General features: G+C 36.3%; 1 protein-coding gene and 1 non-coding gene across 2 annotated transcripts in view; one reads left to right on the top strand and one right to left on the bottom strand.

Moving 5' to 3' along the window:
• The window catches only part of LOC125051568 (brain tumor protein), a 260,881-nt gene that overhangs the window by 93,025 nt on the left and 149,143 nt on the right, over positions 1–18,713 (bottom strand). The gene's annotated exons all lie outside the window — the stretch shown is intronic.
• Trnae-cuc lies at positions 8,878–8,949 on the top strand. The gene has a single exon. It is a non-coding gene; the product is annotated as a tRNA-Glu (tRNA).

The raw sequence follows: 18,713 nt of genomic DNA on the forward strand, positions 1-18,713 counted from the left end.
ACGTCATATCGGTCTTATGTCAGAAGGATGATTTCATATGCCGTGAGCTAAACGCATATACTGTCACTATTAAACCTCAGTTGTTTAGAATCTTAAGAGACATTTCCCTAAAGCGAAGATCGGGGGTTACTGAAATCCAAGAGACTGATTTCAAGCGACCTAGAATTGTGGACGCAAGATTTCCTGGTAAATATCATTTTTGTGGAATCCTCGGACACCGGCAAGCGTCTTCGAGAAGATTCTTCTTGGATGACTAAACAGCAAGATCCGTCAACTGCAACACGTGCCCCCGAGAAAACTTCTACCGTAACCTGTTATATATGCGGTCAAGTTGGACACATAGCAACAATTTGTAAAGAAACGGAAAAAGGTGGTGGATCTACTGCAAGGTAATAGGTCAATATCTGCGAACAGTGGCTGTCGAGGGGCACCTTGAGGATGTCATCTGGTGAGTCAGTCTCCTTTCTTTTTGTTTGATAGCGGATCGTCTTGCTCGTTGATAAAAGAGAGCTATTATACTAAGTTCCCAAGTAGGTACTGTGCGCAATGATCTTGCGGGCATTGGTGGTGATGAAATAAAATCTACGTCACAGATTTCGAGTGAGGTTCATTTTGAAAATTTTATAAAACTTGACATTTCATGTAGTACCAGACTCATGTCTTACGGACCCTGTTATAATAGGTAGGGACATTTTAGAAAACGGTGTGAGCGTCAAAATTAATAATGATAATTTGAAGTTAATGTTTGTGAGGCGATTGTTACCCAGCCATACTTTACTCGGATAGATACGGATTTGGCAGCTGATGATAGAGATGCCCTTATTAGACTATTGGACAAATATGCTAGCAGTTTCGTGGATAGTGTTCCCCGTAAACGCGTGAACACAGGAGAGTTAGAAATTGATTGATAGGGGTCTACCCCATAAAAGTGTTCAACGACGCCCATATCCGTAATACCATTATACAGATGCTTACCTTCGAACCAGTTCTGATGATCTTTAACCCGGACTTACCCGTTGAATTGCATTGCGACGCTGGCTCGGAGGGATATGGGGCGATCTTAATACAGAAAAAGAAAGACCTGCCCCATGTTGTAGAATACTTTAGCCGACGAACCTCTGAAGTAGAGTCCCGCTACCACTCATACGAACTGGAAACGCTGGCAGTCGTACGAGCGGTAGAACACTTCCGGCATTATTTATACGGCCGACGTTTCAAGGTTTTCACGGACTGTAACTCATTAAAAGCATCGAAATCTAAAACTGACCTAACCCCACGTGTTCATCGCTGGTGGGCATTTTTACAAGCCTACAATTTCAATATCATATATCGCGAAGGTCGTGGCATGGAACACGCGGATTACCTTTCTAGAAATCCCCTGCCGGACCCCAATAGCTTAATTTCCGAGTCACAAGTCTCTTCAAAACCTACAATTCAGATAGTAAATTTTGTAGAATTACATCACGGTTGGCTTTCTGTAGAACAGAAACGTGATGCAGAGGTCCAAGACTTGATCAACAAGCACAATAATAACGATTTTCCTGAAACGGTTGGTCAGACATATGACGTTAGGAATGGCATTCTTTATAGGAAGGTTGTAAGAAACAATATTATATCATGGCTGCCAGTCGTCCCTCGCTCCCTAATATGGACTTTGATTAATCACGTTCATAACGAGTTACAACATCTGGGTGGTGACAAAACACTGGACAAACTGTACGAACAGTACTGGTTCCCTCAGATGTCCAAGTGCGTTAGAAAATTTATTGACTCTTGCATTGTCTGCAAGGCATCAAAAGGTCCCTCAGGTGCTCAGCCTGTGCAGCTACATTCTATTCCAAAAGCTCCGGTACCGTGGCACACGATTCATATAGACTTCACCGGCAAACTAAGTGGAAAAAGTGACCGTAAGGAATATTGTTCAGTAATTATTGATGCGTTCACTAAATACGTATTATTAGAGCACACTTCATCATTAGACGCAGGTAGTGCGGTTCAAGCCGTTAAAAGTGCCGTTTGCCTTTTTGGAGCACCTAAGCGCGTAATAGCTGATCAAGGCAGGTGTTACGTTAGCCAGGATTTCAAGAACTTTTGTTCAGAACATAACATTAAGCTGCATTTTATAGCAACTGGCTCCAGCAAGGCAAACGGGCAAGTCGAGCGTGTGATGCGCACTTTGAAAAGTTTGCTAACGATTATCGAAAATGATCCCAATAAAGCGTGGCGTGACGAGTTAGGTAATGTGCAATTAGCGCTTAATAGTACTAGGTCTACAGTCACCAAATTTACGCCAACTGAACTCATGTTCGGTATCCGTTCTCAATCTCTAGGTATGTCGAGAATTAGGTGTTCAAGTCCAGATTCAGAACAAGAACAGCGAATTGACGTAGAGTCAGCTAGGCAAGATGCGTCTCTTAACATACAAAGGGCAGCCGCATCCGATACTTTACTATTTAACCAGGGTCGAGCTACTATCAAGCCATTTTCTAAAGGCGATTTCGTATTCATCAAAAGTTGTGAACGCAACCAAACCAAGTTAGATAGGAAGTTTAGGGGTCCTTATGTAATAATCGCAGTATTAGATAATGACCGTTACGAGTTGAAAAGCATAACCGGTTCACATCGTACTTTCAAATACGCGCACGAGAACTTGCGTCCAGTACCTCGGGGTCATGACGGGTTAGTTGAAATATCTACTAGTTTGATGACTGAAGAAGAGGCCATGACGGCGCCGAACGATGTTGAACTCGATAATAGTCACCTCGACAGACCGAATGTTTGTGATATATATTGACTGCAGGCTCCGATACACTGTCCGCAGGATCAGACACGCTTACAGCGGAGTCTGATACCCTAAGTAAAATTTCAGATCGCGAAATCTTTGAGCATGAGGTCCGAATTCACGCAGAGCAAGACAGTCCGTAACTTATAGGTATGTGTAATCTGTAAGCGCTGAAGTTTACTTAACTATGTTGGCATGATTAGTGAGATGAGTCATTGAATAACGTGGTGTGTGTGTGTGTGTGTGAAGGTGGTCGAAAGGATAATGTCGTCCGGGCCATGCAGCTGATAGCGGCTGGTTGTAGGGACACATTCATCCGGTCCAACCTTAAGTGTTCGTTGGTCGAAAGGATAATGTCGTCCGGGCCACGCAGCTGATAGCGGCTGGTCGAAGGGACACATTCATCCGGTCCAACCGTAAGTGTTCATTGGTCGAAAGGATAATGTCGTCCGGGCCACGCAGCTGATAGCGGCTGGTTGAAGGGACACATTCATCCGGTCCAATCTTAAGTGTTCATTGGTCGAAGGGACAGTGTCGTCCGGGCCATGCACGTGTGGCTGGTCGAAAGGACACACCCGTCCGGTCCAATCTTAGGTGTTAATTGGTCGAAGGGACAGTGTCGTCCGGTCCATGCACGAGTGGCTGGTCGAAAGGACACACCCGTCCGGTCCAATCTTAGGTGTTAATTGGTCGAAGGGACAGTGTCGTCCGGTCCATGCACGAGTGGCTGGTCGAAAGGACACACTCGTCCGGTCCAAATTGATACTGTGAGTATGTTTGTTAGATAAAGAGTGTAATGTTTGTTAAGTGATTAGAAAAAGGTGCCGTCCGGTCCATGAGTGGTCGAAAGGACACACGCTTTTTTTTATTCTGATAGTCATAGTTGTATGACAGTAGCATTACGTCTAGTAGTCATAGCTTGTCAGGTTGGGCGAGCGGGTAGATTTACTGACACCTGTCCGATTGATTGTGTCACTGTTACAGGACTGCAATCTGATGCGCCCGAGGACGGTCGAAAGTCAGTCCGGCCGTGACGGCGCATTCCTAGCGCCATGTTAAGAAATACTACTATTGGAACGAGAATAATACAAATATTGGAACGAGATTTGACAGTTGTCAAGTCTGGCGGAGCGTCGTATCGATGGTCAGCGCGGCCATGTTGAATCGTTGGGAGTTTTTCGAACGTCAACGGCGAGCGCACCACGTCTGCGACGAATCGCTTTTGTTCTAAATAATCTGGTGTCTTTTTGTTACAAAACTAATTGAAAGTGCTTGTTTAAGAGATTTCCTAATGAATAGTAAATAGATTTTGAGTTTGGTGACCAACATTAAAATTATTAAGACATGGCTGATTCTAATAATGAAGGGCATCCGCCCATAAATAATATAAAACAGTAAAGATCAACATAAACAGTAGCAAAAGAAAAACAATAACTGTCTCTTTTATACTCATAAGCTTGACCGAGCGCGAGAGAGATGGACAGTCTTTTCATGATGTATTTGTGATTGTATTTCAGTTTGACATCACGTCTCGCGCTTATTCACAGACACTACACAAGCACAAAGTGTAAATGTGTTGAAGCCGCCAGCTTTAGATAACATACCTATATCTAGCAATGTGCTATTCAAATTTTTAGAATCAAGAAATGACCTACTTAATACGAATGTAATGATTTGATTTAGCACAAACATGAACAGATTACGATTGACTATTTTTCGTAATGCAGACCGTCGGTGTTACAACAAAAATACTATTTCGACTTTCGAGTATAAAATTCAGTTTCAGTAAGATAAATTTTTAATTCTCTAACCAGAGCTGTAATTAATAGAAATTTAGAAAGAAAATTTAACAAACTTGTACATTTTCTGAATAATTTTAGCTCCAAAATTACGGGTTTCGTTTATTCTATAATTAATGGTTTAATTACAGACTTTTAACGGACTAAGCATTAAATCTACCTTTTGTAGATATTTAATTTATAGAGATTTTAAGGTGATTTTCGGGAAAGAAAAAAAAATTATTCAAAAAGCAATGGAGAACAAATCATTAAAAATTTATCTAATATTGGCAAAAACAAATTTGGACATGATTATTATATAGTAACTTGATATCATCCAAGCATCTAGGTAACGATCTAGGCAACGGAATATAATCTAAATGATATAATGTTCACGCAGTCAATAATAAGAGCAATATCATGTGATTCATATTGTTCCTAGTGGTGTTACTTCCAAGTGTGTCTCTGTATGGCGTATAATATATCCATCGAACATCTGTTGAGCTCTGTTTACATCACTGTTAACTTAAGCTAGTGATGATATAACTTATCGATGTTATTTCAAGTAATACATAACCAGCAGACAAAATTGCCTATTTATGACGGCTTCCTACAACTGGAAATGTTTGATAATATTTTGGATGTAAATGTAGCGTTCTAATTTTAAACGAATTTATTAAATCAGTCCAATTGTTTTTGATTTTATTTGTTGCAAACATATTAAAATACAAATCGTTCCTCCTCATAATATTAGTGTAAAGTTAAGGTGCATTTACAATTTAAAGGCAGTTAAATAATATGTTCTTTGTTTTACTCCATAAACAATTAAATTAATGATAATAAAACATATCCTACAAATTAGTTTGACTTTAAAATTTATGCGAAGTGAAATTATAAATATGTATATTAAACATAATTCAGTTTACATTGTAACCTAATATTATTTCTACTTTAATTAAATCAGGTAAACTGCATTAGCCTTGTTTTCACCCGCTCTCCGGTCAAATTTAATTAAATCGATACACAATTTATATTATCGATTAATTTAGTAAACCACTCCGCTCTAAGCGAGCATTGTACCCGCATAAAAATGGTTTTACCGCCCAGTGCGTTTAATAAAAACTTTTTATCTACAATTTTATAGTTTTTTTATTGTTCTATTTAGTTTAGTGTGTACTCATAAGTTTTCGACTAACAATGCTTCTAATTTGTTTATTTATTGAACAATTCTGGTAAGTATATTATCAAGATAATGATAATTCTAAATTAAATAATCGACTGATCAAAGTTTAATATCCTTTCCATAATTTTTTTAAACTACGTAGTTTAGAAATTAATTAAGTAGTAAATGACCGTATATGGTCACTTACTACTAAGCGTCTATGGCCTAAGTAATTAATATTTATTGAGTCAATAACCACATAATTATTATTATTTAACCACGATTTCATTACAGAACAATTATTGCGCAGCAAAATTTTTAAGCAGAGGATGAAATATACCCAATAATATAATTATTTATTATTTTGTATTCCAACAGTTAATTGAAACTATACAAACAACACTAACACTAAAAGATAGCTAAATATGCAATACAGATTATATAATTAATTTATAAAAACAAAAGTCATTCATTTACGGAGACAAACATATGTACATCTAAATGGGATGTGTTGCTGTTGTGTTAATGTGTTTTCGGCTATTTATTAAATTATGCAGTTTGATATTTTACAAATAAAATATTCTAAAGCTCACGCGAATAAATTTATTTCGTTCTATAAAAATGGTATACGTCACGTATTCAGAACAAACATCCGTCGCTTTTCCGTTAAAAAATCTAAAAAAATGGATCGTTCGAAATTCAGAAACAAAAGTAACGCCAGGCTCGGGCGCGTTCCGGACGACCGCGTGTCCACACCAACTTGTGCGTCCAACTATGAAGTGTAGTACAGGGGTTCCTTCTCTGTTGACAAAACACTTGCGATCCATTTGAATATAGAACTATTTAGATAAACTCCAAAGAAACTGGACAATTATTAAATTGATGAGTGAAGTAGGGTTTTACTAGATCGGTGATAGTGGGTAATACTTTAAAAGGTATAAAAGAAATCTAATGTTACACTGATTATTACGCACTTATAATTTCAAATAGGTCAATAGCGAATCATTGGTTTATGTCATGTGAGCGTCTGTCTGGTCAAATTAATTATAAATGTTAGGACATGCATAAAGTGATTCATTCATTATGTTTCTTTGTATTTGCTCAAGCAACAAGTAATCTATATACATCCATAGAAAAAATAAGTTTGCACTCATCACAGCTTCGATATATATTTTCCGGCATAACCCAAGGATGCAGTAAATCACATAAAACTTGAACGAAATATTATATACCTTTTGACTTAGTTAATTCCCACTCTGCTCTTGGTCTATAAACAATGTGAACTTTTCATTTGAATAATTTCGTACGTGAGTCTGGTGGAGACGAGCTTTACGTTGGCTTCAACAAACACGAGTTTTAGTGTTAAATAGGTCGCGGATCTTCATCGCATTGCCCAAATTCTGTTTGGTTTGTTCAACAAATAATTGATCAAAACTCACACGCATTTCGCTTTACTGCTAGAAGAAGTACATAGATAGAGCATTTCTTTTACCACAGACTGCAAACATATTTTCTGTTTTTGAAGTGAAATTTCTTGTGCGCCTAGCATGAGGGTAAAATTTTTACGGATCGTCACGAAGATGTGCAGTGTTTTGTCGAAGAAAAGGGAGAGAGCGATTGAGACCGATTGAGAGAGAGTTAGAAGGGTGAATTACCTTATAGAAAAATAATTTATTGAAATCTCAAATGACGAATTGTAAATTAAAATGCCACGTGTTTTTATTGTCGAAGAAATAAATTTAAAAAATTAAATTTATACTTTGTATTAATTCTCGACACATTTTATATTTTAATGAGAATTAAATTCATTAAATTCCTAACATATCTTCCTTTTTCCCTCCCTCTAAGTCTCGGAAATCGAAAGTTTTAGATTTGTATAAATATGAGCAAGAGTTAAAAATTAGTTTGCCATAGAAGTTTCACTTCTGGCACGTGTACTTTGTACGCACGCACTTTTTTTAATACGTCAGGTTATTGGAATATTAAATATATGTTGCTCAGAACTCTTAAACCAATACTTAAGAGTCAACTTAAGATATATAAATATATAATTAGCAGAAAATTCGGGTGTAACACCCATATCTTCATGCATGGAAGATAATGTTAAAGCAAGGATTTCCTGTTAAAATAAATCCCTTCTCATTAATTTGGACAGTCATCTATGTTTCCGCGTGATCAGGCGCAGTTAATGTAGAAATTTTAATGACAAATGGCTATAAAATTAGGGTTCCGTGGCGGGTAGGGGTCACGCGCCGCTGACTCTAATATTAATGTGAGGGAACTTTTAGATTGTAATTACTGGTAGACATAACGTAGACATGAATCTTTTATTTTACAAGCTCCAGTATTTGATTTACTCTTAAAGTTCAACTTAGGGCATGAATAGGATTTAATTTATAATTTTGTTCTTCTATTCGGACGCGTGCATTTATAATATTAGATAATTAATATTTAATCACTTGCGGGTTTATTTGAAAATAATTTAAAAAACATCCAACGCTTATATATCTTGGAAGGGATATATAAGCGTTCAATCGTCGGCATTCAATTAAAATAAGAACTTTGTAGTTACATTTCTCCAACGTAATTTATCAAAATAGATTCAGTCGAACTGTTGGTAACACATCAACTGTAACTAAAATGTGAATGTATGAATTAATATTTCCTTGCTTCAGTTTTAGTATAATAAATAGCTTGTCCATGGAAATATCGTCTGGTCAACCATTTTAAAGGGTCCAACCAAGGTCAATGTTAATACAATAATACTAGTTGATGCCCGTAACGTCGTCTCCATGTAGTACAAAAAGTAGCCCTTGTTCTACTGAATGTTTGGCAAACATACGCGCAATAAAGTAAAAGTTAAGTTTAGAGAAAGTTTTTATGGCTATCAATTAATGTTTTAATTTTTGTATAAAATCGAGTCCAAGTACGCTTACCCTGTAACTTATTATGTTTTCTTACCTCATAATTCCAACTTTGAGCCCTACCGTCGTCATTATCGTTAGATTACGTCAAAATTATTTAAATCGGTATATGTATATTGACTATTATTAACATAATCATAGTACACTTGAATCAGTTTGTAATTAATCTTTAGTATAATAAAAAGATAATGTATTATTAAAAGATTGAACTATTTAAGTCAGAATACAGAATCCGATATGGTCTAGTGGCTAGGATACCTGGCTCTCACCCAGGAGGCTCGGGTTCGATTCCCGGTATCGGAATTATTTTTTACCTTGTACTGTTTTAGGTTTTTAGGAGTTATAGTTTTTATGTTAAATTAATTCGTTTAAAGTTGTTTTAACTCAATGTTACAGTTTATATTAACAATTCGATTTGCATAATATATCTGTTTTAACGACAATCACTATGAAATTATGTTTATTCACTATTCACTGTAGATATTTTTTTCTGGCAACCACGCGATGGAAAAAGAAAAAAGAGGAAGACAAGAACAAGAGATGGGCAGACGATATACAGAGAAAAGGAGAAACCAAATTGGACAAGAAGAACTAACATCAGAAAAGAATGGAAGCAGCTGAACGAGTCACGCTGATTACCAAAAAAGGGGTCATATGATGTATTAGATTAAGTTAGGTTATGTAACTTAAATAAGTGTTAATATATTACACTGGGTGTCAGCAATAAAGGCTTGATTATAATAATAATATATTTTCGGTGTTAAACTATAATCAATTTCTAAAATGGGTTTTGAAACTCAGCGCTCTTGAAAGGTCTTTAGTATCTACATGCTTGCTTAGAACATAGATCCTTTGAATTAATAATAAGTCGCCAGACCACTAGACAAGATAGACTCTCTTAAATGAAGTATAGCCTTTGGTCGTCAGACTGAATAAATTTAATGTAATAGAACCTGAATACATTTTACTTATCTTAGGTATTTCAATTTAAATTAACTTAATTTTATCTTGAAAGTCAGCATTTCATTACACTTCTACTTGTTTCACTATCACAATACTTAATAATTAAATTACTAAAATTGTCGAAATACAAGAGATTAAAATTTAGTTTTAAAGACAAATGCTTTGATCGCTTAGAACTGTATTTTATTTGAAATGTGTTTATTAATTAAATTAATATTAAGAATTAATATCTACATAAGAAGAAATTAATATTATGGTTTCATGGCCTTTACAGTGATATTATCGATTTGAGCAAATTTAAAAAAAAGTATTTCGTTATTATACCCATATATTAAAACAATTTTTATTTTGTTACTGTAAATACTGAGTAACAAAACACAAATTGCTTATTCACTACCATTTGTGTCAATTACTATTCATTGCACATTTCACAGACCAAGTAACGACAGCTCGTAACTAAAAAACAAAAAAAGAAAAATCTCCCGCCAATTTTCCCAGCACAGATAATAAAGAGAGACGACATTCGCGCGAATATGAAGAGGTATTCATGCAAAGAGTTCCGTTATTTTTTTAATTTCATTCTCTTTGTTCGTAGGCCTGAGCGAGATGATAACGATATCCTTTTATTAGATTTTATGACTGAGATATATGTGTTATTTTCGGATCGTTCACATTGACTAAAATATTAGTGTAGAAACTCCATCATATTATATAAATTTCATCCTGAAAAATCGACAATGTAAAACGATTTAATATTTACATATATGACAGAAACGTCAATATTTCATTAAATTTTTTGTAAATCTTTGTCCAATGAATGTTTTAATAAATAAAGTAGCTATGATTACCCTTCTTAAGGTGTTTAATAATTCATGAATTAAGATCAAGGTAAATACAAATTAGATTCACGCCTTCCACAGTTCTCCATATTGTGGCCAAAAACTAAATTTCGGTGTTTCATATTACATTTTATGAATTGTTCTTTTGCCAGCTGCTCTATATAGACATTAAAGATATACACACACATGTTTAGATCAACACAAAACTTGCAGCTTTAAAACTGTAACCCATTTCTGAAATTGTTCATGTATGTTTACTGAAGATGTATCTTTAACGAATGAGGGACAGTCGCGTCGTGACGTGGTCCTCCACACACCCTTGTGTGACAATGTAACTTAAAGTGTGTGTTTACCTTAGATTGATTAGACTGGACAGTTTGCGGCCTTTATTGTATAAACGTAACAATAATATAAACGTCTTACGATGATTAATTAAACATAGTTTTCGCCTGTCTCTTTATTACAGACAGATTAACAAATAATTGAAATCAAATTGAACCTGATCCCCGTGTAATGAGTGTGTGCTTGTTTTAATTAAATTAATAACATCGGCATCGCTATCCAGTTTCGTATTAATTAACTAACGTAAACATTACGCATTTCGCTTAACTTTTTGTTAAATTAATATTCCTAATAATTTTAAGCTATATTATAAATTGAGATGAATATATCAACTTTGATTTTCATATAACAGTTGTATGTAAGGAACGACGCAGCAGTGCGTCTCTTATCGCTGAGGTTGTAGGTTCGATCCCCGGCTGTGAACCAATGGACTTCTATGCGCGCATTTAACATTCGCTCGAACGGTGAAGGAAAACATCGTGAGGAAACCGGCTTGCCTTAGGCCCAAAAAGTCTACGGCGAACATGAGGCTGAAGACCTACTTGCTTATTAGATTGATAAATGATCATGAAAACGATATATAAATCTGAGGCACAGACCTAAAAGGGTTGTAGCGCTACATACAGATTTTATACAAGGAACGGCGAGATTGTCTCCCTAAAAGAATTTGTGTTAGATTCAGCGGATTACATAGGAATGCACATTTTACTTCAAAAGACTGCATTATACGATGAGAGCGACCTCAAGGGATTACGGAATCCACGAGACTGGCACTACTTATGTTAGGGAGACATTGTTATGTAAGAGTTATTGTCATTCAGAATTAGTTGGAAAACGCAGTTATATGTAAAATATTGTCTTGTGAATCCTTTATATTTCTCTGTAGGCAGGATTTAGAGATGTTTTTTTGCGCTAAGAATTCATGATATGTTCACGCCATCCAGTTTCCTTTAGTCCTCTCTGATCACATTCTCTATCCTTACCGCACCCATTCCCTAAACACCACTCTTTCTCTTTTGCGGTATTAAAGTGTAGAAGGAGGGGACCGCATTCTACATGCTCCCGCGCCGCAGAGAGAAGATTCACCCGCCGCCGCGAGCTCACGCGTGTGCTTTCGCTTGCGCTTACGCTTCTTCCGCTTATAGTGCATATAGATTTATTTGTGGTCTTCTCTCACGAAGACAGGTGAAGAGACTGTGGACTTTAGGTGAGTGGTGTTTCCATTATTTTTACGCCGCATTCCACTTGCCCCTCGGCCTACTTCTCATTGTCTTCGCCGCTACATTATTTTGGTCCTTTCGAGCCGCGATATATTATTTTAGTTTATTTCAATTCGCGATATATATATATATATCTTAGTTAATATGGAGACTCGTAAAGCAACATTAGAGAAACAAGGTGCTAACAGTTCTCTTGAAATTGAACGAGCCGTGTTAATAGCAAAACGCGACAATCTATTTTCACGATTACAAGATTTATATGATAGGTCTAAGAAGACATCGGATGAAAGAGACCTAAATTATTTTTTATCGGGAATGATTTCGATTGACAACATTCGGGATAAATTTTCAGAAACTGTAAATAAAATAAATATAATCGAATTAACAATTAATCCCCTATACACTGTTAATTTTGAATGCATGAATGCATTTGAAGATATGTACTGTCATTCTAAGTACATGTTTGAAAAATTCAACAAGTCAGTGGCAGGTAGCAATGGTTTGTCCGACTTAAATACCCAACGTAGATCGTTTCGTTTACCGAAGTTAGACTTGATGATGTTTAATGGTGATGTCATTAAGTGGCCAATATTTCACGAATCTTTTAAACGTACGATACACGAAAACCCTGACCTTACAGATCATGAACGCATTCAATACTTAATCAGTAAATTGTCTGATTCGGCCCTTTCAGTTTGCGCAGGTATCATTCCAAATGCCGAAAATTATGCTTTAATTTGGCAAACGCTTATAGACAAATACCATGACAAACGAAGTTTAGGTTCAGCCTATATGCAAAAGATTCTAGACTTCAAACCGCTTACCACCGCTTCACATAAAAATTTACAATTGTTTCTTGACAATTACTGCACCGCAATATCAAGTTTAGAATCATTGCAATTAGAAAATTTAGCTGATTTTATTTTACTATATTTATCATGTAAGAAATTAGATTCTAGTACGATTCGTTCCTTTGAATTACATAATATGAATAACCCAACAATACCTAGTTATAAAGATTTAATTGCATTCGTACGCGAACATAATAGGATAGCTCAACATCTGGATCCTACTCGCACATTTGATAACAAACCGGTTTCGTCGCGTGCGTTCGTTTCGCTTACAGAGAAGCAGTCTTCTTGTTCATTTTGTAAACGCATCGATCATTTTAATTTATATAAATGTAATTCATTTAAAGAATTGTCTATCGAGGATAAATATACTTTTATCAAAAACAATAAAGGATGTTTTAACTGTTTAAGTTTATCGCATATGTTAAATAAATGTAAGTCTGCATGGAATTGTCGTCATTGCCGCATGAGACATCATTCAACGCTGTGTCGTAATGCGACGGTTTCTCAAGAAAACATTCACCCTAATAACTTGAATCGCATGAGCAATGCAACTGCACAGGTTGCTGTGCCTCCCGCTAATAACACACCTTATTTACCTGCACGCAGCGACAATCAGCCGATTAATAACTCAAATATTTCGCTTTGTAATATTCGGCCCGCTATTTCCGAAAGTAATAATACATGTTTATTAGGTACGGCACAAGTATTGATATATGGTTTAAATGGTAAACCACACAGTGTGCGTGTTTTAATTGATTGTGCATCTCAAAGCACTTTTATAACAATGAAATGCTGCAGAAGATTAAATTTAAAGGTTAATAAATTTTCTAATAAATTTGTAAAGGGTATTGGTTCCGCGTCAAATCCGATAATAGGAGAAGTGTCTATTGTTCTGTCTTCTCGGATTAACAATAATTCTTTATCTTTGAATGCCTTTGCGATAGACAAAATTACAGACTCTTTACCGGTGTCACAAATTAATATGTCATCGCTTAAGCATTTGAACAATATTACCTTAGCGGATGAAAATTATTTTTATCCTTCAGAGGTTGATATACTTATTGGTGCACCGCAATACGCCGAAATAATGTTGTCAGGCCGTGTTACTGGCGCACCTGGCACTCCTACCGCTTTCGAAACAATATTCGGGTACATTATCATCGGAAACGTTCCCTTATTAAGTTCTGATTGCACCAATAACTATAACAGTTGTACCGCTATTTCGTTATGTTCTTTAGTTGAACAGCCGCAGTTAGAAAGTTTAATTCAAAAGTTTTGGCATTTAGAAGAGGTGCAATGTTCTGTCCCTTTGAGTCCAGACGCTATTAAGAATGAACGCATATTTACAAATACTGTTTCTCGCGATTCCACTGGTCGCTATACAGTGATGTTACCTTTTTCAGAGAATCCAGCCGTTTTAGGAGACTCATATGATATGGCTAAACAACGATTTTATTTTCTTGAGCGTAAAATGTCAGTATCAAAGGAACTTCGTTTGGAATATGATGCAATTATTAAAGAATACATCAATAAGGGTTACATTTCATTAGTGGAAAATGATAATAAAAATCAAGGTTATTATATTCCACATCATGCAGTTGCGAGGTTGGATAAGACCTCCACGAGATGGCGCATGGTGATGGACGCTAGTGCAAAAACATCTTCTGGTTTATCTTTGAATGATATATTGTATACTGGAGATAGTCTGCAAAGTGATCTATTTAATATTTTGTTAGACTTTCGCTTGTATAAATTTGCCTTTATTGCGGACATAAAACAAATGTACTTACAAGTGTGCGTTTCGGAAAATGACCGTAAATATTTAAAAATTTTGTTTCGCTTTAATTCAACTTCACCGCTTCATGTTTACCAGTTCAATCGTGTTTGTTTCGGTTTACGCTGTAGTCCTTACCTTGCAATGAGGGTATTACGCCAGCTGTGCTATGATGAAAAAGTACGTTTTCCGAACGCTATTCCTATAATTGAAAATAACACGTACGTTGATGATGTTTGTTACTCTGTGCCATCCTTGCCGTTTGGGTTAAAACTTTGCGAAGAACTTCGGGAGCTTGTTAGACTTGGGGGTTTCGAACTTGTTAAATGGGCCAGCAATACATCGGAGCTTATTGAAAATTTATCATCTTCTGATAATCAATTAGGAAAAATAGATTTTGATGGTTCAGAAAATAATTTAAAAGTTCTTGGTTTACAATGGTCTCCAACCACTGATGAGTTTACGTACGCAGTTTCAATTAACCATAATAACCATGTGACTAAACGTAATATTTTGTCACTTATAGCACGACAATTTGACGTCCTAGGACTAATAGCTCCAGTCATACTTTACGCTAAACTAATTATACAACAATTACACCTTCTTAAAATAGGCTGGGATGAACCACTTCCTTCAGCTATAGTTGATGTTTGGCAAGTTTATATTCGGGAACTTCCATGTTTACGACAGCTACGTGTTCAACGACATTTAGGGGTTGAAGAAAAATCTACAATTTCTATAATTGCCTTTGCGGATGCCAGTGAAAAAGCCTATGGCACTACTGTTTATTTAAAAACAAATAAACCTTTACACTCTCCGCCTATAATTCGCTTAGTATGTGCTAAGTCGAAAGTTGCTCCGCTTAAAACCATTTCCGTTGCAAGACTAGAACTTTGCGCATGTTTACTCATGGCTAAGCTAGCTCAGCGGGTAATAGATACTTACAAGAAACGTCACGTCATTAATGACATTTTTTGTTTCACTGATTCAATGGTTGCACTACATTGGATTTCCGCATCTCCGCACCGATTTAAGACCTTTATTGCTACGCGCATTACAAAAATAGTTTCTCATATTCGACCTGAAAAATTTCATCATGTTGCGGGTGATCAAAATCCTAGTGATTGTCTATCTCGCGGTATGTCACCCACTGCATTTGTGAATAATTCTATTTGGTTCACTGGCCCAAAATGGTTAGAATTGGAATCATCTGAGTGGCCAATCACTTCTGTTAACTCTGAAACAGCTGTTGATGTAGAAGAAGAAAGAAAAATAGTTTCTATTCCCGCTACTGTGTGGAGTGATCCAAACCCAATTTTAGAACTGTCTCATCGAGTTTCTTCATGGTTATTGTTTCTCCGTACAGTGGTATGGATATACCGTTTTCTGAAAAGACTTCCTAGATCTACTAGTATCTCTGCTGATGATATTAATTTTGCTGAAATACAGATTTTTAAGGTTTTACAAAAAGTATACTTCTCTGATGTTATCCATAACATTAAAACTAGTGGTCGCTGCTCACGTTCTATTCAAAGATTATGTCCTTTTCTAGATTCTGATGGGTTGATAAGGGTTGGTGGTAGACTAAAAAATGCCAATCTTCAGTATGATCACCAGCATCCTATTTTGTTACCGCAAAAGGATAGGATAATTGAGTTAATTATTTCCTATTATCATAATCATAACTGTCACGTTGGTCCAGTTACTTTAATGGCGATACTCCGACAACGTTTTTGGATACTATCTTGCCGCAGCATAGTGCGATCAATTATACATAAATGTAACTTTTGTTTCAAAGCAAATCCTCAACCTACGATACCGCTCATGGGTGACTTACCCGACTATCGTGTAAACGAATCTAATGCTTTCGTTCATACAGCTGTAGACTATGCTGGTCCTATTTCAATTATTCCTTATCGAAAACGTGGAGTCCGCTCTATGAAAGCTTATCTTTGTATTTTTGTTTGTATGGTGGTTCGAGCCGTGCACGTTGAGCTTACAACAGACCTTAGTACTAGTTCATTTCTTTCTGCATTCAAACGATTTATTGCGCGTCGTGGTTCGGTTTCTGTTCTTTATTCAGATAACGCAAAGAATTTTGTTGGAGCTAAAAATGCATTATCAGATATATTTACACTTACAAATTCGAATGAATTTCGTGAAACATTTGCAACTGAGCTTTCAAATAATCGTATTCAGTGGAAATTCAATCCTCCTCGAAGTCCTCATTTTGGTGGCTGCTTCGAAATTTTTGTTAAGGCTTTTAAGAACCATTTGCGTCGTGTAGTGGGTGAGCAGTTACTCACGTACGAAGAAATGTTAACTGTTCTTACCCAAATTGAATCTGTAATCAATTCTCGACCACTTACACTTTTAAGTGAAGATCCTTCTGAGCTCACAGCACTGACTCCGGCTCACTTCTTGATGTCATCACCATTAAAGTTTCTACCCGCAAAGATAAAAATAAATGATGAACCACTTTCACTTTTAAAACGATTTGCGTTGCTGGATGGTATGGTACAATCATTTAGTAACAGATGGAAGGTAGAATATCTTCATTTGCTACAATCCAGGACAAAATGGAATACACAGGCCAATCCTGTTACAAAAGGTACAATCGTAGTAATTGTAACAGATAATGTTTCTCCACTTTCTTGGCCTTTAGGAAAGGTGATGGAAATCTATCCAGGAAAGGATGGAGTTTGTAGAGTAGTTTTAGTAAAAACCGCAACAGGAGTTTATAAAAGGCCTGTTGTGCGTTTATGCCCATTACCAAATCAGTAAATCTGCTTTACAAAACCGCTTTAGAAACCGCTTTATAAAACCGCTTTACAGTACGCTTAACAAACCACTTTAGAAACCGCTTCAAAAAAAAAAAAAAAAGCCGCTTTATTTATTATAATTTCTTTTCTTTAATATTACAAATTATCTCTTTATAAAAAACCTAAAGGTTTTTTAGGCCGGGGGCAATGTTCACGCCATCCAGTTTCCTTTAGTCCTCTCTGATCACATTCTCTATCCTTACCGCACCCATTCCCTAAACACCACTCTTTCTCTTTTGCGGTATTAAAGTGTAGAAGGAGGGGACCGCATTCTACATGCTCCCGCGCCGCAGAGAGGATTCACCCGCCGCCGCGAGCTCACGCGTGTGCTTTCGCTTACGCTTACGCTTCTTCCGCTTATAGTGCATATAGATTTATTTGTGGTCTTCTCTCACGAAGACAGGTGAAGAGACTGTGGACTTTAGGTGAGTGGTGTTTCCATTATTTTTACGCCGCATTCCACTTGCCCCTCGGCCTACTTCTCATTGTCTTCGCCGCTACATGATATATAAAATAACTTGTAACATAAATTGATATGGAAATTATTGTATATTGTATAAATAATTATTAATTCTAATAATTGATGCTTAGCAATTAAGCGAAACCGCAGCCTTCGCCCATATCATTAGAGTATTCACAAAGGGTGAAACCTATTTCAGTGGTGAAACCAGATATAACGCAAAATGGCTGAAACATTCTAATACGGAAACCGGCTTAGAATAAGATTTGAGTACCGCTTTGAGGCAGACTGGCTTATACTTTGCAGAAAATTGAAATAATTGCATCTACCAATAACCTTGGTAACTCAGTGGTTATTGCCTAAGTTTGACAAACTTTTTGTTGAATCATGACAAAAGACATTTTATGAAGAATAACAGTAGCTCTTTGCAGAATCAGTTAAGCATATGAAAGCAACGAAAGTCACAATCGAAAAAGTGTTCAGACCAAACTCGCAAAGCACGCCGAAAACGAAAAGTTTGTACATAGGGTTGCTACTGTGGGAAAGTAAATCTTTTAGTTTTTTCAATTATTGATTTTACTTTAGCGCGTAGTTTTTGTAACACATATTTCCATTGTTTGGTTTTCAAATGATTCCAATATAAATTGAAATGATGACAATATATACACTGTAAAGGCTTAATAATAATTATTATTATTGACAGTTATTGAGGTAGACAGTTTCGAAGGTGGGAAGACGAAATATGCACAAGGAAAGGTCAGAACAGAGCAGAGTGGAAAGAAAAGGAGGAGGC

The sequence above is a fragment of the Pieris napi genome, chromosome 8 (assembly GCF_905475465.1).
Source record: "Pieris napi chromosome 8, ilPieNapi1.2, whole genome shotgun sequence".
Classification (NCBI taxonomy): Eukaryota; Metazoa; Arthropoda; class Insecta; order Lepidoptera; family Pieridae; genus Pieris; species Pieris napi.